This window comes from Carcharhinus amblyrhynchos, chromosome 2 (genome assembly GCF_965287045.1).
Source record: "Carcharhinus amblyrhynchos chromosome 2, sCarAmb.v2.hapA, whole genome shotgun sequence".
NCBI classification, from domain to species: domain Eukaryota; kingdom Metazoa; phylum Chordata; class Chondrichthyes; order Carcharhiniformes; family Carcharhinidae; genus Carcharhinus; species Carcharhinus amblyrhynchos.
This window is the reverse complement of record NC_137325.1, coordinates 117329329-117342190: the sequence shown is the minus strand read 5'-3', so window position 1 is coordinate 117342190 and position 12862 is coordinate 117329329. Positions and strand designations below refer to the sequence as shown.

The following is a 12862-nucleotide window of genomic DNA, read 5'->3' as shown; positions in this document are numbered from 1 at the left end:
CCAGCTTCCACCCTAAGCACGTTAAAGAACCTATCCCCTATGGACAAGCCCTCCGTTTACACAGGATCTCTTCAGATGAGGAGGGTCGCAACAGACACTTAGAGACGCTGAAAGACATCCTCGTAAGAACAGGATGTGGCGCTCGTCTCGTCGAACAACAGTCCTGGCACGCCATAGTGAAAAACCACACCGACTTCCTCAGAAGACAAACATGGGACACAATGGACAGAGTACCCTTTGCTGTCCAGTACTTCCCTGGAGCGGAGAAGCTACGACATCTTCCCCAGAGACTTCAACACGTCATTGATGAAGACAAACATCTCACCAAGGCCATCCTCATACCCCACTACTTGCCTTCAAACAACCTCAACCTCAACAGTGCAACCTCCAACAGACTATTGTACATAGCAAACTACCCAGCCTTCAAGAGAACAATGACCACAACACCATACAACCCTGCCGCAGCAACCTCTGCAAGTCATTCCAGATTGTCGACACGGATGCCATTATCTTACATGAGAACGCCATCCATCAGGTACACGGTACATACTCGTGCAACTCGGCCAACATTGTCTATCTGATACGTTGCAGGAAAGAATGTCCTGAGCATGGTACATCGGCGAGACTATGCAGATGCTATGACAATGGTTGAATGGACACCGCTCAATAATCACCAGGCAGAAGTGTTCCCTTTCTATCGGGGAACTGTCAAGGACATTCAGCCTCTGCTCTTTTGGGTTAGCATTCTCCAAGATGGCCTTCAAGACATGACAATACAGAATCAGCAAGCAGAAACTGATAGTCAAGTTCCACACACATGAGGACGGCCTCAACTGGGATCTTGGGTTCATTTCAGACTATTTGTAACCACCACAATTTGCCTGGGCTTGCAAAATTTCACTAACTGTCCTGGGTTGAGACCATTAACATCTCTTTAACCTGTGCTTAACCCTCTCTCCGCTTGCATTGTTTGCACCTGTAAAGACTTGATTACCTGTTAAGACTCACATTCCAACCCTTATCTTGTAAATTGAGTCTGTGTCGATATATGTCCTGTTTATGAACCTAATCCTCGACTCATCTGATGAAAAGGCAGCATTCCAAAAGCTCGCGCGACCAGATAAATCTGTTGGACTTTAACCTGATGTTGTGTGACTTCTTATTGAATGGGATTAGCATCCTTGAGGGTGTGTTTGCTGGTTCTATTGGGAGGCGTTTAAACTAATTCGGCAAGGAAGTGGACGCAGACTGTTAGCAGGTCACAGCATATAATAGTAAAATGATCAAGCCAAAGGGAGTATAGCTGTAACAAATTTAAGGGAGTAAGGCGAGGCTGGATGGACTTTGCTTTAATGCTAGGAGTATTACAGGCAAAATGGATGAGTTAAGGGCCAAGATTGGCATGTGGAATTATGATATAGTCACCATCACAGAGAAGCAGTTGAGGGAACGGCAGGATTGACAACTCAGCATTCCGGGATATAGAATCTTCAGGCGAGACAGAGGAGGGGGGTAAAAGAGGAGGAGGCATTGCATTATTAGTTAAGGAGTCCATTACTTCAGTGAGGAGATATCTTGGAGTGGGCATCGAATGAAACTGTGGATAGAGCTTAAGAATAAAAAAGGGCATCCATGTTGTTAGGTGTTTATTATAGATAGAACATAGAACATAGAACATAGAACATTACAGCGCAGAACAGGCCCTTCGGCCCACGATGTTGCGCCGACCAGTTACAAAAACAATGACCCACTAGCCTATACCAATCCCTTTTCGTCCATAAACCTATCCAGAGATCTCTTAAACGCCCCCAAACTAGACGCATCTACAACTGCAGCAGGCAGGGCATTCCAATCCCTCACCACCCGCTGGGTAAAGAACCTACCCCTGACATCCGTCCTGTAGCTACCCCCCCTTAATTTAAAGTCATGCCCCCTCGTGCTAGCTTTCTCCATCCGAGGAAAAAGGCTATCACTATCCACCCTATCTAAACCCCTAATCATCTTATATGTTTCAATAAGATCCCCTCTTAGCCGCCTTCTTCCCAACGAAAACAACCCTAGATCCCTCAGTCTCTCCTCATAGGACCTCCCCACCATACCAGGCAACATCCTAGTAAACCTCCTCTGCACCCTCTCCAACGCCTCCACATCCTTCTTGTAATGCGGGGACCAGAACTGCACACAGTACTCCAAGTGCGGCCGCACTAGAGTAGTGTACAGTTGCAACATGACGCTGCGACTCCTAAATTCAATCCCCCTACCAATAAACGCCAAGACACCGTATGCCTTCTTGACAACCTTATCTACTTGATTCCCAACTTTCAGGGATCTATGTACACACACACCTAGATCCCTCTGTTCATCCACACTATTCAAAGTCCTCCCGTTAGCCCTATACTCGACACATCTGTTGCTCCAATGATCGCCAGATAGTCAGTGAGAAATTGAGGAGCAAATATGTGCACAATTGACAACTTTCCCAACATGAATTTGGATAGAGCTGGTGTTTAACGGCTGGGACAGAGTGGGTTTCTTGAAATGCATACAAGAGAAATTTTTAGGTCAGTATGTTGAGATCCAACAAAAGATGGCACAGTGCTGGACCTAATTCTGGAAAAGTTTATTTATTAGTATCGCAAGTAGGCTTACGTTAACACTGCAATGAAGTTACTGTGAAAATCCCCCAGTTGCCACAATTGGGTGCCCGTTTGGGTACGCAGAGAATTTAGCATGGCAAATGCACCTAACCAACATGTTTTTCGGACTGTGGAAGGAAACGAGAATACCTGGAGGAAACCCACGAAGACACTGGAAGAACATACAAACTCCATGTAGACTGTGACCCAAGCTGGGAATCGAGTCTGGATCCCTGGCGCTGAGGCAGCTGTGCTAACTACTGTGCCACCATGCCATCCCCATGAATGAAGCATGATGGTGGTTGATGTTGTGATGGAGCTCATTTTAGTGATAGTTAATCAATTTAAGCCTGTCTCCAAGCTGCAAAAAAAGAGTTTTGGATTGGAGACACCCAATTTTATAAGGTAGGACCTAGCCACAGTAGACTGGGAACAGCTACTTGTGGGGAAATGTACACAAGAACAGTGGGGGGGCATTCAAAAAGGAAATGGGGAGGGTACAGTCCTGGCATATTCCCTTTAGGGCGTTGACGAGGAGTAACAAGCCCTTGCAATCATGGATGATAAGTAATATTCAAGGAAAATCCCAAGATATTCTGTAAGTAAATCAATGGGAAGAGGATAAACAAGGAAGGAACAGGGACCAAGAAGGAAATGTAGAGGTGGAGCCTGAGGACATTGGTAGTATGTTGAATGAATAACTTCACATCCATCTTAATCCAAAAGAATGAAGATGAAGATACGCCATGTGGAGAGATATTGTGAGGCTCTTGAAAAAATTGACATATTGACAAGGTAGTGGACATGGTATTGGAGTTGTTGGCAGGCTTTGAATCGGACAAATCTCCATGTCCGGATGAATTGCATCGTAGGCTGTTGTGGGAGGCAAGGGAGGAGATTGCAGGGGCTCTGACCCATAATTTTTAATTCCCCTCTGGCTGTGGGTAGGTATCAGAGTACTGGAGAATAGCTGATATGGTTCCGCTATTTAAGAAGGGTTGCAGAGACAAACTCGGAAAGACAGAACAGTGCCAAGTCAGTGGAGGGAAAATATTGGAGAAAATTCTGAAGGAGAGAATCTACCTGACTTGCAGAGCAAGGTTTGATCAGGGATAGTTAGGCATGACTTTGCTGTGACAAAGCTATGCTAACAAATTTGATCGACTTTTTTGAGAAGATATCAGTGTGTCGATGAGAGTAGTGCAGTTTATGTATTCTTTGTGGATTTCAGCAAAGATGTCGTGTGTGAAATTTATAAAGAATGCAAATACACGTGTGATGCAGGGTAATTTGAGGAGGTGGCTTCAAAATTGGCTGAGTTGTAGGAGACAGAGGGTGATGACAGAAGGCCGATTTAATGACTGGAAGCCTGTGTTCAGTGACATATCACAGAGATCTGTGCGGGGTCCCCAATTATTTGTCATTTATATAAATGATGTATATGACTGTGTGAGGGATAGAATTAGTAAGTTTGTGGATGGCATAATGATTGGCCAGGTGGGAAACAATGAGGTTGTGTGTCTTGGGCATCAAATAGATAGATGGGGTAGCCAAATGGCAGATATGTGGCAGATGGAATGTAACCCTGATACACTTTGGGAGGAATGATTTGACAAGCAAGTATTCAATGAACGGCATGACATGCAAAAGTTTTGAGGAACAAAGGGAACTTGGTGTGTTCGCCCATAGATCTCAAAGTGGAAGGGCATGTTAGTGGGGTGGTAAAATGGGCATATGGGATACTTAGCTTTTATCAATTGAGGCAGAGATTATAAAAGCAGGGAGGTCATGCTGGAGTTGTATAGAACTTGAGTGAGGCCACAGCTGGAGTATTGTGTGCAGTTCTGGTCACCACATGATAGGAAGGAAAAAAATTGCAGTGGAGGGGGTGCAGAGGAGATTCGCCAGGATGTTGCCTGGAATGGAACACTTAGGTTATGCAGAGTGGTTGCATCAGCTGGGATTGTTTTCGTTGGAGCAGAGAAGACAGAGGGGTGATTGAGGTATACAAGATTGAGAGATATGGGCAGAGTGGGTAAGGAGCAGCTATTCTTCTTCCTTGAAGGGTCAGTCTTAAAGGCACAGTGAGGGCAGGTGATTTAGGGGATGCGAGGGAAAATCTTTTTGCCCAGAGGGTGCTGATGGTCTGGAGTGTGTCGCCTGGGAGGGTGGTAGAGGCGGGCTGCCTCACAACCTTTAAAAAGTACCTGGATGAGCATTTGGCACATTATAACATTCAGGGCTGTGGGCCAAGTGCTGGTAAATAGGGTTAGGTGGTTCTCACGTGTTGGTACAAACTTGATGGGCCGAAGGGCCTGTTATGCAGTGTATAATTCTGTGACTCTAAATCAAGTAATCTGGTGATCAAGCTCCTCATTCTTTTGAAAATACATGCAACAAAAAGTATTATTTGGTAATAATTTTAACTTAAAATAAATATTTGGCATTTTAAGTTTAAAGCAAATATCAAATATGCTTAACCTTCTACTGGCTGTGTTTAAAAATCAAACAACTTCAATCAAATGAAACAAATAGCATAACTGGTAATTTAATGCTTTAAAATGCTCAACTATTAGATTTTAATTCTTAATTAAATTTGGAGTAATTCAACACGAAACTGAATATGTCGTTAGATTCTTGGCATGCAAAATACGATGGCAGACAGGGATAGGGCTTCAGATTTTTCTGGGGCAACTATTTATCGTGGGATGAATTGCATGGCTGTGCGTAGATCTGCTAAATAATTTACTGTTTAAAAGTTCTTTCTTTGTGGGTATCAACTTTAAACAGCAACAGCTTTCTCTAGATATATCTACACTGGGTTAAAAAGCTTTTTATGGTCAGAGAATTCTCTGCTGTTTTTCATTTCAGATGTTTTCTTTTGAAATTCATTGTTAAACTTCCTTTGGTATATCTGACACTAACAAGTTGTGGATCTAATTGTCTCATGAAGCTTGTTTACCTTATTTTATGTCACAGCTTCTCCTTGTTTCTGTCCACTCTTCATTTGGATGATTTCAGACATTTGTTACCTCAGACAAATTTGTAGGTACTTTGTAAGAAGGCATCTGGTACACTTGCCTTTGTTCGTAAAGCATCGAATTTAAGAGCAGGAAAGTTATGTTGGAACTGTATAAAATGTTGGTGAGACATAGCTAGAGTATTGTGTGTAGTTCCAGTATCCATGTTATGGGAGGCATGTGAGAGCACAAGAAATGGTGCAGAGGAGATTTACCAGGATGCTGCCTGGGATGGAACATTTAAGTTATGATGAGAGATTAGGTAGGCTGGGCTCGTTTTCCTTGGAACACAAGACACCGAGGGGGGACATGATTGAATTGTATAAAATTGAGGTGCGTCGATGGAGTAGACAAGAAGAAACATTTTCTCCTTGGTGGAGGGATCAGTGACTAAGAACATAAGAACATAAGAAATAGGAGCAGGAGTAGGCCATCTAGCCCTTCGAGCCTGCCCCGCCATTCAATAAGATCATGGCTGATCTGTCGTGGCTCAGTTCCACTTACCCGCCTTCTCCCCATAACCCTTAATCCCCTTGCCTATCAAAAACCGATATACCCGTGTCTTAAATATATTTAGTGAGGCAGCCTCCACCAATTCAACGGGCAGAGAATTCCAGAGATTCACCACCCTTTGAGTGAAGAAGTTCCTCCTCAACTCCGTTCTAAACTGCCCCCCCTTTATCTTGAGGCTGTGCCCTCTAGTCCTACTGTCCTTTCTGAGCGGGAAGAGCCTCTCCACCTCTATCCTATCCATCCCATTCATCATCTAATACGTCTCAGAGATCTCCCCTCATTCTTCTAAACTCTAACGAGTACAAGCCTAGTTTATTCAGCCTCTCCTCATAGTTCAACCCCCTCAACTCCGGTATCAGCCTAGTAAACCTCCTCTGCACTCCCTCCAAGGCCAAAATATCCTTGCGTAAGTGCGGCGACCAAAACTGCACACCGTACTCCAGCTGCGGCCTCACCAGTGCCCTGTACAGTTGCCGCAAGACCTCCCTACTTTTATATTCAATCCCCCTCGCTATGAAGGCCAGCATCCCATTTGCCTTCCTGACCACCTGCAGGCTGGGTTTTTGCAACTCATGCACAAGGACCCCGAGGTCCCTCTGCACCATCGCATGCTGCAGTTTTTCGCCATGTAAGTAATAGTCCTTCCTACCATTATTCCCACCAAAGTGGACAAGTTCACACTTGCCAACATTAAATTCCATTAGCGAGTTCCTGGCCCATTCGCCCAGCCTATCTCGATGCTTCTGCAGACTTTCCACACCCTCCGCACAATTTGCCGTTCCACCAATCTTGGTGTCATCAGCAAATTTCGACACCATACACTCGGTTCCCTCCAGATCATCTATATAAAATGGTAAATAGCTGAGGCCCCAGCACCGATCCCTGGGGCACTCCACTAGTCACCAACCGCCAATCTGAATAGCACCCATTGAATAGGGGCATACGTTAAAATAAGAGGCAAAAAGTTGAGAGGGGATGTGAAGAATTTTTCCACCCAAAGGGTGGTGGGAATCTAGAACTCAGCCTGAAAGGGTGGTATAGGCAGAAATCCTCATAGCACTTGGGAAGTATTTAGATGTGCACTTGTGATGTTAAGGCAAAGGACCAAGTGCTGGAAAATAGCATTAGAGTAATTGGATGATTTTTTCTATCGTTGGCACAGATACTTTGGACCGAAGGCATTTTTCTTTATCGTAAATCTGTTACAAGCTGACTAATTTGACAACCCTGGCATCAGAGTGGAACCCTGCTTTCTATTTTCCAAGTCTTTTCCTGAGGTAATTTAACTGTAGCTGCTTCAACCCACAGGCTTTTCATCTAAAAGCAGCTGCAAAGATACTGATGAGGGACTTTGAAACATGATAGTTTGTCAAAAACCCTGCCTAATGTGTCACAGTTTGACCAACCAAAATGTTGCTGCTTCAACTTTGTGCTGAGTTTTTCTTTCTGTTGCTATTTCAGGATGTAAAGACACATGACTCTGAGCTCCAGCTTTCATTGGGCTGGAAGCAGTTATCACTGATTTCTAACCTTGAGTAACAGACAACGCCAAAATCCTAGAATCTAGGTTGTTAATGAAGCCAAGGTGAGTTAGGGTAAATCAGAATCTCATTGTAGAAAGGGAAGGGGGAGGGGGAGATCCAAAAACTCTCAACCCTCAAAATGTTTCTTCTCAACGCTGTCTTAAATGACCACCCCTTATTTTAATGTATTGACCTCATTACATCATGCCATACCATTGACCTGCAGAATCCTGTGTGCTTTTGGAAAACGTTTGACTTGTGTGTTAATGAGATGCCCAGTTCCATAATACTTGGCCCAAAATTTACATTGGACTCTTGAACAAAAAATTCTTAGCCCCACGAACTATGTGATTTCTTCTTCAAAACTCGACGTTTTGGCCTCAGTTATTTTCTGTGGTAGTGAATTCCACAGATTAACAACTCTCTGGATGAAGGCATTTCTTCTCGCCTCAGTTCTAAAAGGTTTACCTCTTATCCTCAAGCTATGACCCTGAGTTCTGGACTCCCCCATTATTGGGAACATTCTTTCTGAATCAACCTTGTCTAACCCTTTCCTAATCTCTAATACTTGAAGGCATTCTGAGCTCGTTGAAAGACTTAATTTAACTTTCATCCATACCTTATTGCTTTCCAAATGGGCAATAATTGCTCATAAAAAGATGTATTGAAAATCTTTGACTAAGGAAACAGAATACGTAGCGCTGGGGAAACAGTGTGATGACAGCTGTGTAATTTGATGTCTTGAAGGCAAGAGAGGTGATTGCAGAGCCTCTGGCTCTGATCTTCAGGTCGTCGTTGGTCTCAGGTATAGTACCGGAAGATTGGAGGATAGTGAATGTTGTCCCATTGTTTAAGAAGGGGAACAGAGACTTCCCCGGGAATTATAGACCGGTGAGTCTTATTTCTGTTGTGGGCAAGGTTTTAGAAAAAATTATTAGGGATAGGATTTGTAGTTATTTGGAGAGTAATGAATTGATTAGAGATAGTCAGCATGGTTTTGTAGCGGGTAGGTTGTGCCTTACTAACCTTATTGAGTTTTTTGAGAAAGTGACCAAAGAGGTGGATGGGGGTAAGGCAGTTGATGTGGTATATATGGATTTTAGTAAGGCGTTTGATAAGGTTCACCGTGGTAGGCTTCTGCAGAAAATGCAGATGTATGGGATTGGGGGTAATCAAGGAAATTGGATCAGGAATTGGCTAGCAGATAGGAGACAGAGGGTGGTGGTTGATGGTAAATATTCGTCATGGAGTTCGGTTACGAGTGGTGTGCCTCAGGGATCTGTTTTGGGGCCACTGCTGTTTGTAATTTTTATTAATGATCTGGATGAGGGTATAGTTGGGTGGATTAGTAAATTTGCTGATGACACCAAAGTCGGAGGTGTGGTAGATTGTGAGGAAGGGTGTCATAGTTTGCAGGGAGACTTAGACAGGTTGCAGAGCTGGGCCGAGAGGTGGCAGATGGAGTTTAATGCGGAGAAGTGTGAGGTAATTCACTTTGGTAGGAATAACAGATGTGTCGAGTATAGGGCTAACGGGAGGACTCTGAGTAGTGTGGATGAACAGAGGGATCTAGGTGTATGTGTACATAGATCCCTGAAAGTTGGGAATCAAGTAGATAAGGTTGTTAACAAGGCATACAGTGTCTTGGCGTTTATTGGTAGGGGGATTGAATTTAGGAGTCGCAGCGTCATGTTGCAACTGTACACAACTCTGGTGCGGCCGCACTTGGAGTATTGTGTGCAGTTCTGGTCCCCACATTATAAGAAGGATGTGGAGGCTTTGGAGAGGGTGCAGAGGAGGTTTACCAGGATGTTGCCTGGTATGGAGGGGAGGTCCTATGAGGAGAGACTGAGGGATTTGGGGTTGTTTTCGCTGGAAAGAAGGCGGCTAAGAGGGGATCTTATAGAAACATATAAGATGATTAGAGGTTTAGATAGGGTGGATAGTGATAGCCTTTTTCCTCAGATGGAGAAAGCTAGCACGAGGGGGCATGGCTTTAAATTAAGGGGGGGTAGTTATAGGACGGATGTCAGGGGTAGGTTCTTTACCCAGCGGGTGGTGAGGGATTGGAATGCCCTGCCTGCTGCAGTTGTAAATGCGCCTAGTTTGGGGGCGTTTAAGAGATCCGTGGATAGGTTTATGGATGAAAAGGGATTGGTTTAGGTTAGAGGGTCATTGTTTTTTAACTGGTCAGCGCAACATCGTGGGCCGAAGGGCCTGTTCTGCGCTGTTATGTTCGATGTTCTATGAAATACTGTATAACTAAAAGAATATTAAATCATGCATATTTTTTCTTCTTGATTTATGGAGCCAGATGATACTTCAGTGGATGAAATGTACTGGAGGCTGTCTTGGCAGCTGCTGTTCTCATATTCTAATGTATTAAAAATCTGTATTTACGACATCAAAAGAGGTTATTCTCTTAGTATTCACAACCCTTTCCAATTGTTTATCATAAGAGACAAAGAAGCAGAAAGAGGCTTGTTTAGATTGAATTTTGGGTTACACTAGAAAAATGTTGACATGGACAAAATATTTGGTTCCCTGTTGTAAGGTTCTATAGCAAGAAGTCAACTTCAATTCCTGGTTTGTGCTTAATTACGTGATCTCTGCAGGGGAGATGGTACGATACACCTTCATACCCTAAGGTTGCGAAAAGGAAAGTTAACCAGAGCTGCTTCGAATATCTGGTGAAACTATTTTGAATGTAATACTGAAGGGCAGCAGGTATTTGTGGAACTCTACTGAAACAAGGAGTTGTTGACTTCATGATATTGCAGAAAGACGTGCTGGTTAGGTGCATTGACTGGAACAGGTGCCGGACTGTGGTGACTAAGGAAATTTCACAGTAACGTCATTGCAGTGTTAATGTAAACCTTACTTGTGACTAATAAATAAACTTTTAAAGCAGTGTAGAATATTGGCAGAAGAGAAAAAAGAAAATGGAATGTTGCTTGGGTTTTTGCCTGTTCAGTTTCAAGTCGTGGTCTACATGAAGCTGGAATATTAGCAATAATTTTGCAGCAGCCTTACTAAGGGTTTGAAGGACATTTTCCAGGCTGCTACCAAGCATGAGGGACTTCTTAATAAGAAGGCACTGGAAAAGTTAGGACTGTTGTTCTTGCAATAAAGAATAAATGGTGACTTGATAGAGGTTCTTAGCGTGATAAGACCATTAGACATGGGAGCAGAATTTGGCCACTCGGCCCATCAAGTCCTCTCCACCATTCACTCATGGCTGATATTTTTCTCATTCCCATTCTCCTGTCTTTTCCCCATAATCCCTGATCTCCTTGTTAATCAAGAACCTATTTATTTCTATATTAAAGACACTTAATGACCTGGCCTCCATAGCCTTCTGCAGCAAACAGTTCCACAGATTCACCACTCTCTGGTTGAAGAAATTCCTCCTCATCTCTGTTTTAAAGGCTTGTCCCTTTAGCCTGAGGTTGTGCCGTCTGGTTCTAGTTATTCCTACTGTGGAAACATCCACTCCATGTCTACTTTATCCAGGCCTCGCAGTATCCTATAAGTTCCAATAAGATCCCCCTCATCCTTCCAAACTCCATCGAGTACAGACCCAGAATCCTCAACTATTTCTCAAACAACAAACTCTTCATTCCAGGGGTCATTCTTGTGAACCCCCTGTGGACCTTTTCCAAGGCTTGTACATCCTTCCTTGGATACAGGGCCTAAAACTGTTCACAAGACTCCAAATGGGGTCTGACCAGAGCCTTATACAGCCTCAAAAATACACCTCTGCTCTTGTGTTCTAGCCTGTCAATATGAATGCTAACATTGCATTTGTCTTTCTCACTGCTGACTAAATCTGCACGTTAACCTTAATCTTGAACAATGATTCCCAAGTCCCTTTGTTTCTGATTTCCAAAGCATTTCCCCATCTATGCTTACACTTCTCCTTCCAAAGTGCATAACCTCACACTTTTCCACCTCGTATTCCGTCTACCACTTTGCCCACTCTCCTAACCTGTCCAAGTTCTTCTGCAGCCCCCCGCTTCCTCAGTACTACATATCTTTGTATCATCTGCAAACTTAGCAACAGTTCCTCCAGATAGTTGATGTATATTGTGAAAAGTTGTGGTCCCAGCACAGACCCCTGAGGCACACCACTAGTCAGCAGCTGCTATCCTGAAAAAGACCCCTCTATCCCCACACTGTCTTCTGCCAGTCAGCCAATCTTCTTTCCAGCTGTATCGAAGCTGGATCTTACCCTTACCATGGGCTCTTAACTTATTTAACAGTCTCCTATGCGGCACATTGTCAAAGGCCTTGTGGAAATCTAAATAAATTGCTGGCTCTCCTTTATCTAACTTCCTTGTTACCTCCTCAAAGACCTCTAACGGATTTGTCAGACATGACCTCCCCTTGACGAATCTGTGCTGACTCAGACCTATTTTATGATATTCGTGATGGAGAAAAAGAGATGGAAAGGAGAAGAGATGTTTGCGATTGAAATGTTGATGGCCAGTCATCAATAAATAATAACCAATAGATTTCAAATCATTGACAATCTTGAGGGGAGTTATGAAAAATTTCTTTGACTGAGTTGATGGGATCTGGAACATTTCTCCTGGATAGGCAGTGGAAGCTGATTCCATAAATTATTGAGAGTTGGGCAGCTACTTGAGGATGATGAACTTGAAAAGGATCATAAGCAAGAAGTAGGCTGCAGTACTCAGCAGGAATGCTCTTTAAGAGCATCAGCATGAGGAGGATAGGCTGAATAGTTTCTTGCAGTGCGACAACTTCCTATTATTCTATGAAGCTGTGTTAAAAAAACAGTCATAGCACCTACTTCTGATGATCCAAATAGGTTTTAAAGCATTTCTTGTTTGTGTCCCCAAATCACTCAGATGATTATGGTTCCATTTGAAGCAAAGGAGTGTGAAAGGCGATTTAGAAACTAAGGGCTGGATTTTTCTCATTGAGGTCAGAGGAGTTGGACAATTTCCTAACTCAGCACACCTGTCTCCTTAAAGGGGCACGCGCCCACCACCCTAGAACTATCATCTTGGAATAAGTTTGGGGTGGTTATGGAAGATGGAGAGTGCTAAAATGGGATGGTTAGAAGAATCACATTGGTTCTCTGAGACTTTGCCCCAGTTATAGAAAAGATTATTTGGCTCCTTGGCTTTCACCTCCAAATTCC

General features: G+C 43.5%; 1 protein-coding gene across 8 annotated transcripts in view; it reads left to right on the top strand.

The window, feature by feature from the left end:
* Nucleotides 1-12862, top strand: part of mpp7a (MAGUK p55 scaffold protein 7a) — a 467172-nt gene that overhangs the window by 47911 nt on the left and 406399 nt on the right. Inside the window, exon 2 of one of the 8 annotated variants that reach the window (XM_080211683.1) lies at nt 7631-7754. The exons of the other annotated variants lie outside the window; for them this stretch is intronic. The gene's annotated coding sequence lies outside the window, so the exon portion shown is untranslated. The remainder of the gene's footprint in view (nt 1-7630; nt 7755-12862) is intronic. 8 annotated transcript variants of the gene reach the window in all.